This window comes from Sardina pilchardus, chromosome 3 (assembly GCF_963854185.1).
Source record: "Sardina pilchardus chromosome 3, fSarPil1.1, whole genome shotgun sequence".
In the NCBI taxonomy this organism is placed as follows: Eukaryota; Metazoa; Chordata; class Actinopteri; order Clupeiformes; family Clupeidae; genus Sardina; species Sardina pilchardus.
In genome coordinates this window covers 12328025-12342738 of record NC_084996.1, presented here as the reverse complement: position 1 = coordinate 12342738, position 14714 = coordinate 12328025, and positions in this window count along the sequence as shown.

The following is a 14714-nucleotide window of genomic DNA, read 5'->3' as shown; positions in this document are numbered from 1 at the left end:
ATTGTGTCTTAAAGGGGAGGTTCTGCACAGGGCCGGCCTTTGCGCTGGGTTAGTAGTGTGCCAGTTAATGACTGGATGCTGTGGACGACAGAGAAGTTATTGAACTACCCTTTAAGATACCCTACTCCCCATTAGCTAGTGTTACTGGCTATAGGGGTTAGTTATTGTGTGCATGTCAGTTACATGATCACTGTGTGTGTGTGTGTGTGTGTGTGTGTGTGTGTGTGTGTGTGTGTGTGTGTGTGTGTGTGTGTGTGTGTGTGTGTGTGTGTGTGTGTGTGTGTGTGTGTGTGTGTGTGTGTGTGTGTGTGTGTGTGTGTGTGTGTGTGTGTGTGTTAAAGGGTAAGAGATGGTGTGGGGGTGAAAGAACCAAGCAGTGATGGAAATACTGTATTGTTGGTGAACAGCAGGGAGGTCTACCAGAATCAGCTCCTGAACAAACATTAAATGTGAGATGAAACTCAACTTCATTTGTTCCTAAGCTATCTTTCTCTATTCATCATGATAGCATGAAGTTATCATTAGCCATCATTGGGTGCAGTGCATTTTAAAGTTAATTTATGTGATAATCAACACTCAGATTTTGCTCATCATTCACCAGAATAATTCACATCTTCGTCAAGTAAACCAAATGCTGAGATGCCTCAGTTACTGTAACTGTCATCTAACCATATAACCTAAGCTTAATTTATGCAATTGTACCCAGAGTCTCAACAGGTGTGACGGTTCATTCACATGGTGATATACATATAATAGTAGCAACAAACCCAACCAACTATCGAAATTAAAATCTAAACTCATTTTAGATTACATATTTTATGTTTAATATTTCCTGAATTAAACCGAGTTGAAGTGACATTTTAGATTATGGTTTGGAGTTGAGATTACAGGAATCCAATCCTTACTGTCACTTCATGTTTCCTAGCAGTTCCATAGCAGTTCATGTACAGTGTGGGCTGTCGTGGTCAGTTCGTACAGTATGGGCTGTCGTAGTCATTTCATGAACAATATGGGCTGTTGTGGTCAGTTCATGTACAGTATGGGCTGTCATGGTCAGTTCAGGAAATTTGGCTGTCCCCACAGCATTGTCCTGTGCATGTAAACAAACACAAACATAGAAGTGAAATGAATTTAAAAAAGAGAAGAAAAATATGTCGTCAGCCACAGTTGTCAGCCACATCACTGCGGTGAAGTTTGAACGTTTGGGATCGGAAGGAACGACCTTCTGTGTCTCTCAGAGGAACATTTTGGGGAGATTAGCCAAGTCACTGACAATACTCTTCAACTCATCATATCTCAAGCATATCATTAGCTGATGAGAGCTGTTGTTCAGGATGCTCATCAGCTCGTGCTCTCTCATGTGCTCCAGCACTACGTGGGGCATTTTTTTCACAGATGCAGATGGTTAGAGTAAAATCTAGAATCATTTGTGCATGTGTGACGAGGATGTCTGGCTGAGGTTGAACATATACAGTATGTGCATCTCCATTCAATACAACTGGTGTTATTATTGTATCAGAATCCTTGTGTTAGGATTGGAACATGAATGATTGCAGTTCCACAGTCACCAGTTAAAGAAATTAACATAACACAGTATGTTGTGCAGAGGGCATATGAAGAAGGAAGTTGAAATTATTGATGACATTAAAACTTTTTGGAGAAATTCCACTTTTGTTCAACAAATCCTAAAATTAGTGTTGCTTTGAACGTCATTCATTGTGTGTCACTAGACCACACTACTTGTGAACAGCTGTACAGTATGGCGATCATAGAGGTGATTGGATTATATGGAAGAGGGTAATTAGGTTTGAACTTTGAATGATATGCTGTAGATATACTGCCCTTTTAAGGTAGGCCCGCTCTAGGCTGTAGACATACTGCCCTTCATTTTCCTTTTAAGAGCTTTGACCTAATTCTCTGGAATATTATGCGCGGTTCTGCACGTTATTCTGGTGGATAACTATCTTACATCAGTCTTCAAATCTTGGACTTGGTGCAGCACTTTCCTATGGTATAATAGCTTCATCAGAAATTCAATGACTTACTCATCAGAGCAATTCAGTGATTGTTGGCTTCATGCTTGATCACTTTAGACTGATTGAGGAACGGTGCATGCAAAACAGCTAACCCCGCCAGGAGTGAAAGGACTCTTTAAGGATGAAAAAAGACAGCTTTATTCTCTGCACCTGGGTCGTGGCTGATGATGACTGATTAGGTAGGCTATGTGAAATTAAACGATTCAGGTGAATGCCTTTCCCTGTCGCTTTGTTTACGTCTCTGCAGGAACTGAAAGTGCCCAGAGCTGGTTTCATATTCATATTTCCACCAATGACAAAGTCTACACTGACCTGAGACAAAAAACATCTGAAACATCAAAAAACATCTGAGACATTTATATTAACAACATGACTTACGACCACGAGGTGGCACTGTAATTGTGTCTCCACAAAAGGTGGTTGGTTGGACTGGTCTGGTTGTGAAGTCAGTTTGATATTTTGCATAATGAAATGCTTTTGTTACAATCAAAATGTATGGTTTATATCTGGTCAAGTAATTTAGTTTATACATAACATTGAGACTAAAACGTGCCTGCCTACACCTGGTCAATTCTCTCAATGCTCTTGAACAGAGGCATGAATGCACATCATGAAACCATTAGAGATTGGGGTCACCGACGCATAACAGTGTTTTATGCAGTTGTGTGCTGCTTTTAAAAGGAAATTCGTGTGAGCAATTTCATGAGTGTGGTATGTGTTCTATGTCTATTAAGAATCAGGTGCATCAACCCATTAGTATTAATGGGTTCTTTGGAAACAATACAACCAAACAAAATTGGCTGCAGCATTTAGCTTCCTTAGAATTGTTTAGCTCTATTTAAAACTAAAGTCATGGAGCCTCTGATTTGTTGATGGTATCAGCGCATATTTATCCTTATTTGGGTATTTATTAGTAGTTTGGTACCGAGGGAAGATTTAAGTTATCATAATCATACTTGATGTATCTAATTGTATCCAACCACCACCTCTATGTTTGTATTAGGTTGTGAGATAGTAACAACTGAATCAATGTTTGCACACAGCTTATTCAGAAGTGTATCATTAGTTAGACCAGTGCTTAAACACCTTGAAGTTGCTTTACAAGCGTCTTGTTAAGACTGAGCCCTGAGTCCTATTTGAAGAAAAATAGAATAGAATATATACTTTTTTGATCCCGTGAGGGAAATTCAGTTCTCTGCATTTAACCCAATTTAACCGAATTAGTGAACACACAGTACACAGTGAACACACAGTGAGGTGAATCACACAACCCAGAGCAGTGAGGGGTTAGGTGCCTTGCTCAAGGGCACTTCAGCCGTGGACTGGTCGGGGATCGAACTGGCAACCCTCAGGTTACAAGCCCTAAGCCCTAACCAGTAGGCCACGGCTGCCCCGGCTGCCCCGGTTGCCCCGGTTGCCCCGGCTGCCCCAGCCATTTGTCCCCTGTGTTTCCCCTTATGCAAGCTGGAACCTTGAGTTTCCTGGAGAAATGTTTCCCAGCATCCATTTTGATAAGAGATTCAAATAAAAGAGTTCCACCTGGAGGACCATGCAGGGCACGAGAGAGCAAGATCCACAGATAGTGAGAACTGGACTGCCCAGGGGTCCTAACATCAGACAAGACAGAACAAGGAGCTAGAGCTGAGATAACACAACAGGGGAATAACAGTGTTATCAGATCCTCCAGCTGAATGGCACAGAATGGGAGATCTGTGTGTGGCGCTTTCCTTATAGGAACACAAAAAGCAGAACTGCTTTGACTTCTTTTGTAAGAGTTTCAGTATAGTTGGATTGGGTGATAAAGATGTCACCAGATGTCAAAACGGTATAGCTATTACACAAATCATTTTAGTTGATTTTGAATTGAGGTAGCAAGCACATTACAATTCAAAATCAAATTAAAGGTGACATAATTACATTTCAAAGAAATCCATTTATTACGTGTAGTGTTAAACAATTGCACTTTCAACTACTTTCTCCTTCCACTATGACAAACATTACTGTAGTATTAACAGTTTCCTATAAGGTCTCCTCTGCATTGAAGTTTGAGTGATATTTCTCATTTTGGATAAGAGGGTCTACTAAATTAATACATTTGATGGTTTAAAATGTAGGGATTAAATGTTATATTTCAATGTGATTTGTGCAGTAGACATTCTGTATTACAATGTTCTAAACTGCTTCTAAACATTACTAAACATTGTATCAATAACATGTTTTTCCAACAACGATGAACACAGAAAAACATATTTTAATTTGATTTATTTTCACTTTCATTTTGTGAAACATGATGAAGAACCTTTAATTTCTCAGAATGCTTTGCTTTAATCAAAAATCTTAAAAATTGTTGCCAAACAATTTGAGGGGGACTGTCACTATATATGATGAATTAATGGAGGATCTTTGATAATTTGATGTAACAAGGTTGCCAAATGAGTTATGTATTGGAATTAATGATAATTGCATTTGCAATTAGGCTACCTTTTTCCATTTGCATTTGAAATGCTGAGGTTGAAATGAATGTGTCTGTTCAACTCCAACATATTACCATGAGTGAGTTGTATTTAACACATTCACTTAATTTACAGGAAGGAGATCGGAACATTTTGAACCGATCAGATATCATTACGCCTCGGGTGGTCTGGTCTGCATGCAGAGGTTGACGGGTGAACTGAGTAGAGCACATCTGACCTGATGGAGATCAATGCACTTTGTGATGTCAGTGTACCCTCCAGAATTATTGGCACCTTTGCTAAGGATGGCTGAAAAGGCTTATACAAAAATGCACATTATCAGTTATTAATCTTAATATTGTATAAAAAAAAATAGAACATTTTTACTTTTATGTGAGGTAGGCCTACTGTGGGTTTAGTCTGAGAATAAATGTTTAACAAAAACAAAATTACATGTCCCAATTATTGGCACACCATGAAATTTTAATTAAACAAGGTAAATGAAGTATGAGCCTACACTAATTTTAGTTAACCTTATAAGTGTTTAGGAACTTTGAAGCAGTCATCAATGACTTCCTGTCTCACTGGGATATAAAAATGAGGTGAAACGGGTGAAACAGGGCCCAAACCCCCTTAGTCATGCATCAGCATGGGAAAGATTGAAGAGCATGCCATTGCAGTAAAGCAAACGTGTGTTGCACAAACTTGCACAAAGCAGGGAATGGATACAAGAAAATAGCTGCTTGACTTAAATGCCCAAATCAACAGTTAGGACAATCATTAGGTTATTTTGTCAGAAGCCACAGTGAGGATGATGGTCACAGAAGTGAAAACATCTCCAAAGACTTCAGTTTCAGAATTATATATTGGTTGGATCTTTCAGCAGGACAATGATCCAAAGCACACATCAAAATCCACAAAAAAATAGTTTAATACACACAAAATCAAGTGTTTGCCATGGCCATCCCAGTCCCCTGACCCAATCGAAGATCTGTGGTTTGAACTCAAGAAGAGGGTGCAAAATACGAAGACCAAGGACTGCAAGATCTGGAGTGTTTCTGCATCGAGGAATGGTCCAATATCCCTTCCCGATTACATTTGAAGACATTACACGAGAAGACTGAGTGCTGTTATGTTAGCAAAAGGGGATTGCGCAGAATACTAAATAAGTCACAATCACCTGTGACTTTTTTGTGTGGTAATGGGCTCAAAATGATAGTACAATTGTCCTTTATTTGCCGAATAAAGACAATATTTGATTGAAAGTAAGGGTTATTTTTATCAGCCCTTTTCACTTAATTAAATAAGGGTGCCAATAATTCTGAAGTATGTTTTCCACAGTAACACAAACTGCATTTTCCATAGAGGGGTGGCTGGTAGCAAAAGGGTGTGTGTTTTTTGTCAGTCAGACTTTCTGACGTTTCAATAATTCTGAATCAATACGACGCCTCTTTGATTAATGAGTTCCTCATGCAAGCTGCCTGTGACAGGATCAAGGGAAAAACTAAACTCACAGTCTAGACTTTAAATCAACCTTTAATTGTTGCTTTTGATTGGCTTAACTATAACCAGCTGTACTCATGTTTACTGGTGATGATGATGACAATCTGCATGTTTAAAAGACTCTTAGAAGGTGATGATTGATTAATCAAATTAAAATCTTATTTGTTTAAGTGTTAAGTTGTTATTAATAATAATGCAATGTGCACACATTGTTTGTTTCAAAGGTATTATAATAATAATAATAATACTGTTGCAATTATATTGTTGAAATGTGAGATCATTACAGGTGAGGTCAATGCAAACTGAGTGGATGGCATGGACACTCACAATGACCTTTGAAACAAACAATGTGTGCACCTTGCATCTCCAATGACCATTTAATGGAGGAGATGACCTCAATCGGCCTCCGACGGAAGGCTACTGGGGAAGGTAAACTGGCGATGGCTCTCCGACTTCCCCCACTGGCTCCGGCGAAGGCTGCGGCTGATGACTGGGACGCACCCACGTGTTTGTTTTGTCCAGCACTTACCCTCCGTCTCAACCTCTCAGCCCCGCCGTCCTCTTCTGGCTCAACAGCTTCCCCTCAGATGTTTACACAGACACTTGTACACTCAGAGGGGGAAAAATTGATCTTTCCTTCTGCAGAATATTGTGAGTCTCTTGGAGAACATTGTGAGGTTTTTTTTCTTCTTCTTCTTTTTTATACAATCAAAAACAGATGCTCGAGGCAGCTGTTCAAGAAAGCATTTCACCATAGTATACATTACAAAACACTGAATTTAGCCAGATAGTGAAAAGCAAATGTTTCGTGTCTAATGATGCCCTCTGGCTTGCTTGTATAGGCAATGAGTATCATATTGTGTTTTTTGCATGGCCATGAATTCAATTAGGAGCACATTTGTAACATTAGATTCAAATAGTTCTTTAAAATTTCTATTCAATGCCATATAGTTCTACATAGTAACTTGTTTCACATGCATGCATGCATAAACGCACGCACGCACACAAAGTGCATGTCCCTCACTCTGAAAGGTCCTTCCTGGCAACAGGAGAAATTATGTTTCTGTTGATCAACAGTTTCCTCAACCCAGTACTGAAGGGACATTTTGTGATCATTTTGGCATGTTTTATCATACAAGTGATCTGTGTTTACTGTGGCCAGACAGAGGTGACTCACACTGCCCACATAGTTAGCTGACAAAGTGGGGAACACTGTCATCACTGCTGTAATCACGGTCTACACCTTTCACTGTTTATTGTGAACTAGTCCTGTCCTGTCAGGCCTGTGTGTCATAGTACAACCTGGGTGATGGTACATGAAACCTCTGTTTTGATCTCTGTCTATGCCATCATTGCCCTGGAGAACCATTTATTGATTTAGATCGCCTTGACAAATGAGAGTCTTTTCTCATATCGATCTCCCTGTTCTTGAAATGGAGTCATTCATATTTTCAAATGTGAAGTGCAATTGATGCCGGCTCAGTTTGGCAATAGGGCATGGCATCAGTCTTGAGCTCACTGCACATCGCCCAAGAGTCAAAGAATCGACAGAAGAAGCTCATGTGCATATGAACGATGGCATGTGCAGTCAAAAATGACATTTAGACAAGTCATTTATATTAGCGTTCTTTCATTTTATTGTAAAAGTAAAATAAAATGGGCTCTGATGAAAATATATTTTCTGTCACACAGACACAGACCTATCTCATTCAAGCGTTTAGAAAGGGTCTGTTGCTGATCAAAACCACAGACCTGTTAATCCTGCTACTCGCAGTCTCGCACGCACTATTTGACCAAAGTCTCTGTGTATGAGCATCTAACCATTGTCCACATTTTGACATGTGATAATTATTAGCAGAATGTAGAGTGGTCAGACTCTCCATTACCTTTCGACCTTTTTCACTGCATACACATGTGTTTTTTATCTACAGAGGATTTTCCATAGCCATTAGCGCTCCACAGAGGAGGAAGAGAGATGAAGAGGCTCGTACACGTTGCTGGGGCTGGGACACACCCAAGGGTGACATTCATTCTCGCTGTTGAATGTGCTCTCTCCCTCTCTCTGGGATGTCCTGGAGACATCTGCACTGATATATTCATGGCTTCATGGACAGGCAGGATTTTTCTCCAGAATGAAGGCTAATCTACGGAAGCCCTGAACAGCAGGTGAAGACATTTTTGAGATGTTGTCTTGTTATTTCGAGATAATATCTCATTATTTCAAGATATTATCTCGTTATTTCGAGATGTTACTGTTATCTCGAAATAACGAGTTATTAACTCGAAATAACGAGATAATATCTCAAAATAACGACTTAGTAATATCTCGAAATAACGACTTAGTAATATCTCAAAATAATGAGATAATATCTGAAAGTAAAATATATATATATAACGAGATATTATCTATTAATTACAAGATATTATCCCGAAATTATCATCTAAAAAAAAACGTCTTCACTTGCGGTTCAGGGCCTCCGTACTAATCTACTGATCTATTGGTTAAAATACAATAGCTCAAATCTAAATAATGGATTGACATCAATTGATTATTGTCTAATTTATGCATGTTGATAATTTGAACTTTTGGTTACAAATCCTGCCCTATACTCCTATCAATTTTAGTTAATTATAAAATCTATATAGTTTAATAAATGTTGAATTGATAAACAATGTGTCTGATGGATACCTCTGACGTCCATAGACAACTGAAAACCAACCACCCAATCTAGGCTATCGTATCTCTTTTGGCATCTCAGTTGTGGTAAAAAAAAGTTGCTACAGTAACCTCTCACACTGCAACTGTACAGTAGGTATACTGTAGGTATGTCACAACTAAACCCTGTGGCATTCCCGATCTGATTTTATAATGCAGTTTTACATTTTTCATAGTTTTAAAAGAATAAGTCTAATCAAGTTGCAGAATTCCTTACCAAGGACTAAATGAAACCAAAGTGGCTGAAGTTGAAGCATACTTTTACATGGCAGGTGAAAATGAACAAATGCCTAAGATTCCTTAGACTCAACATGAGCCTGTGACCACCCGCATAGAGGTCTCTGGCCACTTGCATTTTATTCAGCAGCATACTCCCAAAAGGTTGTTGACTGGAGAGAACCCTCAGCTGTGAGAGTTTTCACACAGCAAGCTTTGTTTTTGGTAAGAAGCAAGAAGACTTTGATCCTGTTCTCTCCATTGCTCGCGCCTGGAGTCCAAGGAGTAACAGCAACAGTAGACTATATGTTAGACAATGGTCTGCGACGGATATGTCTCCTCACCCCATAAACAGCAGCAGAAGTTCATGCATGGGGAGAAATGCCTGTTTATTCTCTTTTGAAGGTGTTGTTGAATAATATGTAGGTCAAGGTTGGGAGAGGACAAGTAAAGATCTGCAGGTATTTGTGTACTGCAAGACTGTGCATCATTTTAAAGGTTGTTGAGGTAGATTTCTGTTCACTGCAAAATGCCAAAAACATGTAATTGAACAGTGTGTAAACTGTAAGTGTAAATATATTTGTTGTTTGTGTGGCTATGACATAATGCCCACACCATGTTTACCACATAAGAAGTTCCAATTCCAAGTCAGATCTGCTAGGGACATGAACAGAAAAAAAAAGTGCTGTGTTGGGGGGGATCTCACCTTTCTCCTGCTTTCTCACATTTGTTGGACATTGCAAAATCTCTGAATCCTGGAGGGACTCCAAATAAAACATATCAGTTGACGGGAACACAAATTCCATGTTGTCTCTGTTCCTCTTTGCGTCACTTTCTGTTTCCTGTTTACTCCTTCCTCAGCTGTTTCTGACATGCTTCAGTGTAAATATTCATGATGATTACAAATTTACTTTTAATCCATTTCTCTTGGAACTCTAAAGATTACTATTATTAGCTATTACGTATGGTGGCCTTTGCAATGTAAACAAATGGTGTTCATTCACATGATCATTTCTATGTTGAGAGCATTAGAATGCAGGGTGGATTAACATGAGTTATAGTCTATAATTTGTGACCACAACATATCGACTTTCTGTAAGATGATGAGTACATCATTATGAATGATGATTTATTACAGTAAGCATGATCATGATGATTTCTCTTCTGCCCAAAAATTTGGTCACCACTTTTTATGGAATTCAGTTCAAGGGTGTTGTATGAATTATGATGAATTAAGACTTCTTGAATTATTAGGGGAATACAAGAATCCATATTATGCATGAATATCACTATTAACTAAGCATTAGCCTCTCATGAGTATGTTTTAGGCCCCTCAGCTAAAGTGGTGATTAGGTCTGTAGGATTCTCACAAATATCTGACAAATTGTTAACCTCTGACCTGCATAGCTTTCTTGTGTTTCTTTAGATATCCTCTAAGTTATGTTGTGCCACAAGGAATGGCTAGGATTAGTTCTCACCACCGTAGAGGCTAATCAATTGGAGGTGGCATGCTATTAACTAACCATTGTGTTATATTGTGATTGGATCGCTGATTTTCTGGTATAGGCATCTAGAACTAGTACACCCTGAATCCTCTGTAGCTTTGGTAAGGTGTTTATTTCCAGGTGAGTATATCTAGGTCAGCACTGTAGCCTCTGAACGACTTTCAGACTAGGATCGTTAGCCTACTTGTGTGGTACCGCCCAAATGAATCAGTAAAGGAGGGCCTTCGTACATTATCCAGGAGAAAACTAGTCTTATTAATCTGGTGATGGAAAGCATTCATACCATGGATAGTAATGTTACTTTGAAACAGAAACTTTTCCATATTAAGCCAAGTCAGAAATGATTAGGTTAACAGGGGTTCTATAATCAATTGTTATATTTCCAACAGCGCGCAGAAAGCTTCACGATTTCCTTCGACCACTTCCAGTTCCCTCATTGGTTCTGAAAAGTGACATTACTACAAGTCCTTCTTTAAAGTTGTCGAATTACATGTTATTGATGTTGGCAGAATGGTGAAATTACATGGATTAAAGATTAGTTGCTATCTTTAGTTACGCTTACTTAAGTGGTGAGCAACATTATGCATTTAGAGAACATACATGAATTCAAGATAGGTGCCCTTACTGTAAATTGTTACCGATTCATTTTCCTTGGAACTTCGAAGGAACAAAACACCAGATGTACAGTATCAAAAAATTGGAAAGATACCAAGGCACTCATCTAGTAGAAAGTTAAAATGCCTTTATTCTACTTGGCAATACATGATGAAAAACTTTTAGTTTTTTTAGTTCCAAGGAAAATGAGTCGGTAACAATATACAGTAAGGCCAATTTTTTGATACTAAGTAAGCCTTTGACCAAAGAGCACCATCTAGCACTACAATTTCCAGGTAGCGCTCCAGCTCAACAATCTTTCTTTAGAACACCAGATGTCTTGCCATTGTTCCCAAGAACTTTGCAACTAACAATACTTCTGTTCAGTTTACTTCGATTGGCAATAAAATAACAATGTCAGTGGAGTAATTGACATTAGTCTTGTTTGAAGATTGATGTGTTTTACAGATGTGGACAGTGTTTAACTGCTCGAAAAGGTTGGAGTCACTCATTTTCACAATCAATCCTGTTTGGAGTGGAGCACCATGAAGATGTGCCCCGTTTTCCACTCATAACTTGAGGAATGTATAAATGAGATGCCTCTCACCAATACACTTCGACATGTGAAATCTCTAACGGATTACATTTGAAGGCAGCAGCCCATGATTCTCTGACCATGACATGGAATTCATTTTGAAATCGAACTGATGCGCATATGAAACCATGAACTATCTCTGTCTTGCAGGGGAATGTTGATTATCTGTCACCCAATCAATGTCCTCCAGTGTGGCACAGGCCCTACAGTAATTTCCGCATATAAGCCGCATTGTGTATAAGCTGCAGGACAGTGTTTTATGCAAGTTAAAAGAAACAAAACCATATTAACACCATGTTAACTGCCCCCTGTATTAATCTCATAGATGAAGAAATTTAGCAAAATCAATGTATAAGCCGCGGCTAATAGTTGGGAAATTACGGTACTACCCAGCACACAAAAGTCTTATCCATGTTCATTCCATTCCACATCCATTTCTGTCTTAAACGCAAGCAGCACAATACTTCACTGATCACATGTTGCTGGTGGTAACTTCATCAATATTGAATCCAGAAGAGCATGTAGTGCAGAACTGACAAACGATAATGGGTATATTTTCATGCACATTGATCATACAAAAGATTCCCATCAAGCTCTTTATTATTCACGCCTTCTGGTCTTCCCCTAAATATTTTATCTTTAAAATACGAAATCCATATTATTGGCCTCCTTTCAGAGTTTGTGTCTGCCGGGTTTTTTTATATTATGTCTGCAAGAAACAAGCCATGAAAATATGTAATTCAACTGTGCAATGAAAAGCCAGGATCAATCCATATCTCCTAATAACACCCGACCCTGCTACACCATAACTGGGCCAGAGCCGGTCTTAGTGTGGGGCTGGGTCGAGACAGAACCACTCCAGTGTCTGCAGATCAACTTTCACCCCCCAAAAGAGCACTCAGATGAGATGAAACAGATTCAATTATTCTGTCTAAACCTCAAGTCACCCCTTCTCTCGTTTTGTCTTGCAAACTCTGTGGTTTTCACTCTCTCCCTCCCTCTCCCACTCCTTTCCTCCTTCTCTCCCTCTCACTCTCTCTGTCTGTCTCTCTCTCTCTTTCTCTCTCTCCTTCGGTGTCTGGCACAAGGAGTTGTGTTTATGTTGGCCACATGCTGAGGCTGGGACTTGCGTCGAAAACACCACAATTTGTTTAGACAAAAATACTGGGAGGAAAATAGTGTATTTGTTCCTCTCACAAAGAAATCGTCTGTTTAGACAAGAGATGCCAACATCCAAATAAATCCGACCTTGCAAGAGCATATCTCTCTCTCTCTCTCTCTCTCTCTCTCTCTCCTCTCCTCTCCTCTCCTCTCCTCTCCTAGCTTAACACCATAGTAGTGAAACTAAACAACAATAAATACTGTAGATACATGTGCTCAATTGCCTTTGTTTATTTGATCATTTATTGCTTGAAATATTATTTTTGTGTATCTGAGTGACTATGTGTACATGTATTTATTTTCACGCTTCCACTGATAAATTGCTCCCACCTGGTGCTGGTGTGCAACATTCACTTTTAAAAAAATGAAAGTGTGCAGCCTCATGAGATGGAGTGGAACATTAGCGGGGTGCATTAGTGTCTAAGACAAGTCTTTATGGGACTGTAATTGTCACTTGTTCCAAAAGGTTCGGCAGAGTTCAGATGGCTTTTTCTCGTAAACATGATTCATAGTTTGGCTTCTTGGTGGGCAAATAAAGGGCTCCCTCGCTTTTTTTATTATTATTATTCCTCCCTCTCTCCCTCTCCCTCTCTCCCTCTCTCCCTCTCTCTGTCTACCTCTCTTTTCCCCTGATAATGGTTTTCTGCAGATGGGGCCACGCTGCTCTGTAAAAGTGAGTCAAGGGCTCCTTGCAGTTGTTCTGTGCCAAGGCAGTGTGGACATAGCCCATGTCATGTTGGAGCCACGAGGGGAATGTTTCATGTTGCATATTTCACTTGGTATGTGTGTCTCAGCCCATTCATCACAGTACAAGATGCAGTTCTGATCTGATCTGTCGGTGATTGTTGTCGCATGTCTTTCCCACTTATCTCTGAGAGAAAACAAAGAGAAAAGATCTTTTATGGTCAAGTGAGACATAGAGTCGTACAACTACACAAAAGATCACAGTGCCGCCGTTCTACAGAGCTTGAATGCTGAATGACTGACCTGTTTAAATACATACTGAACCATCCGTCACCATTCCGTGCCTGGATTTTTCACCATATCATGAACTGATCCCATTGTCCAAGAGCACCTGATACGTGGATATAATGTACACTTTTCAACCAAGAGCTTCCAGCCTCTTTTGCTGACATACGGAACCATATCCCACAGAATACAGCCTCTACGCATGTGGAAGGAATGTCAACTTTGGTACTGTCTAAATATCTCCACAGACATGTTCTGTTATTCTTCACACCTCACCGAGTTTATATGATTTTTTTTATTTCAGATTTTCTCTGAATCAATATGGAATTTAAACAACAACGGGGGGGGGGGTCCAGCTCTATAGAGAAGCATGGAACCTGACACCGGTGAGTGAGAGTGAGAGGAAGTGGGAGTAGCAGGACACAGAGCCTCTCCGTTGATTGATTAGTCAGGACTGATTCCTGCTCTGACCTTCAGCGGCTCGTCGTGGGCTCTTCGGCAGCCTGGCAGAGTGAGGCGCACCTCTGATTTGTTGAAGGGCTGTTATTCTTGCCTGTGCACTTTAATTAATTTCATGTGGGAGAGGCAGCGGAGAAGGTTTTAGGATTCTATTGCCTGTAAACGCTGTAATCGCCGCATCAGTACCCTGCGGTGCCTTAAGCACGTCGTCGATACCAGATGGAGCGAGTCCAAAGAATCACCTCTCCCGGAATAACGTCCAGATGGAACTGATTAGAATGTAGCATTCGAATGAATTGAGCCTGGAACAACATGACGGTGCTTAGTTTGAAACGACATGAAACAGTCTGAGTGGAGAATCTGCTGCTGAATGTGAGCGGTGGTGGTTGCGTAGCTGCATGGCTCCGGGACTCCTGTAGCCCACAGGAGTCCCACCGCAGGCCAGGCCAGAGTCTGCAGCTGTCTGACACGCCAGACCCTGACTGTCATGCCCAGATGTTCCGAGAG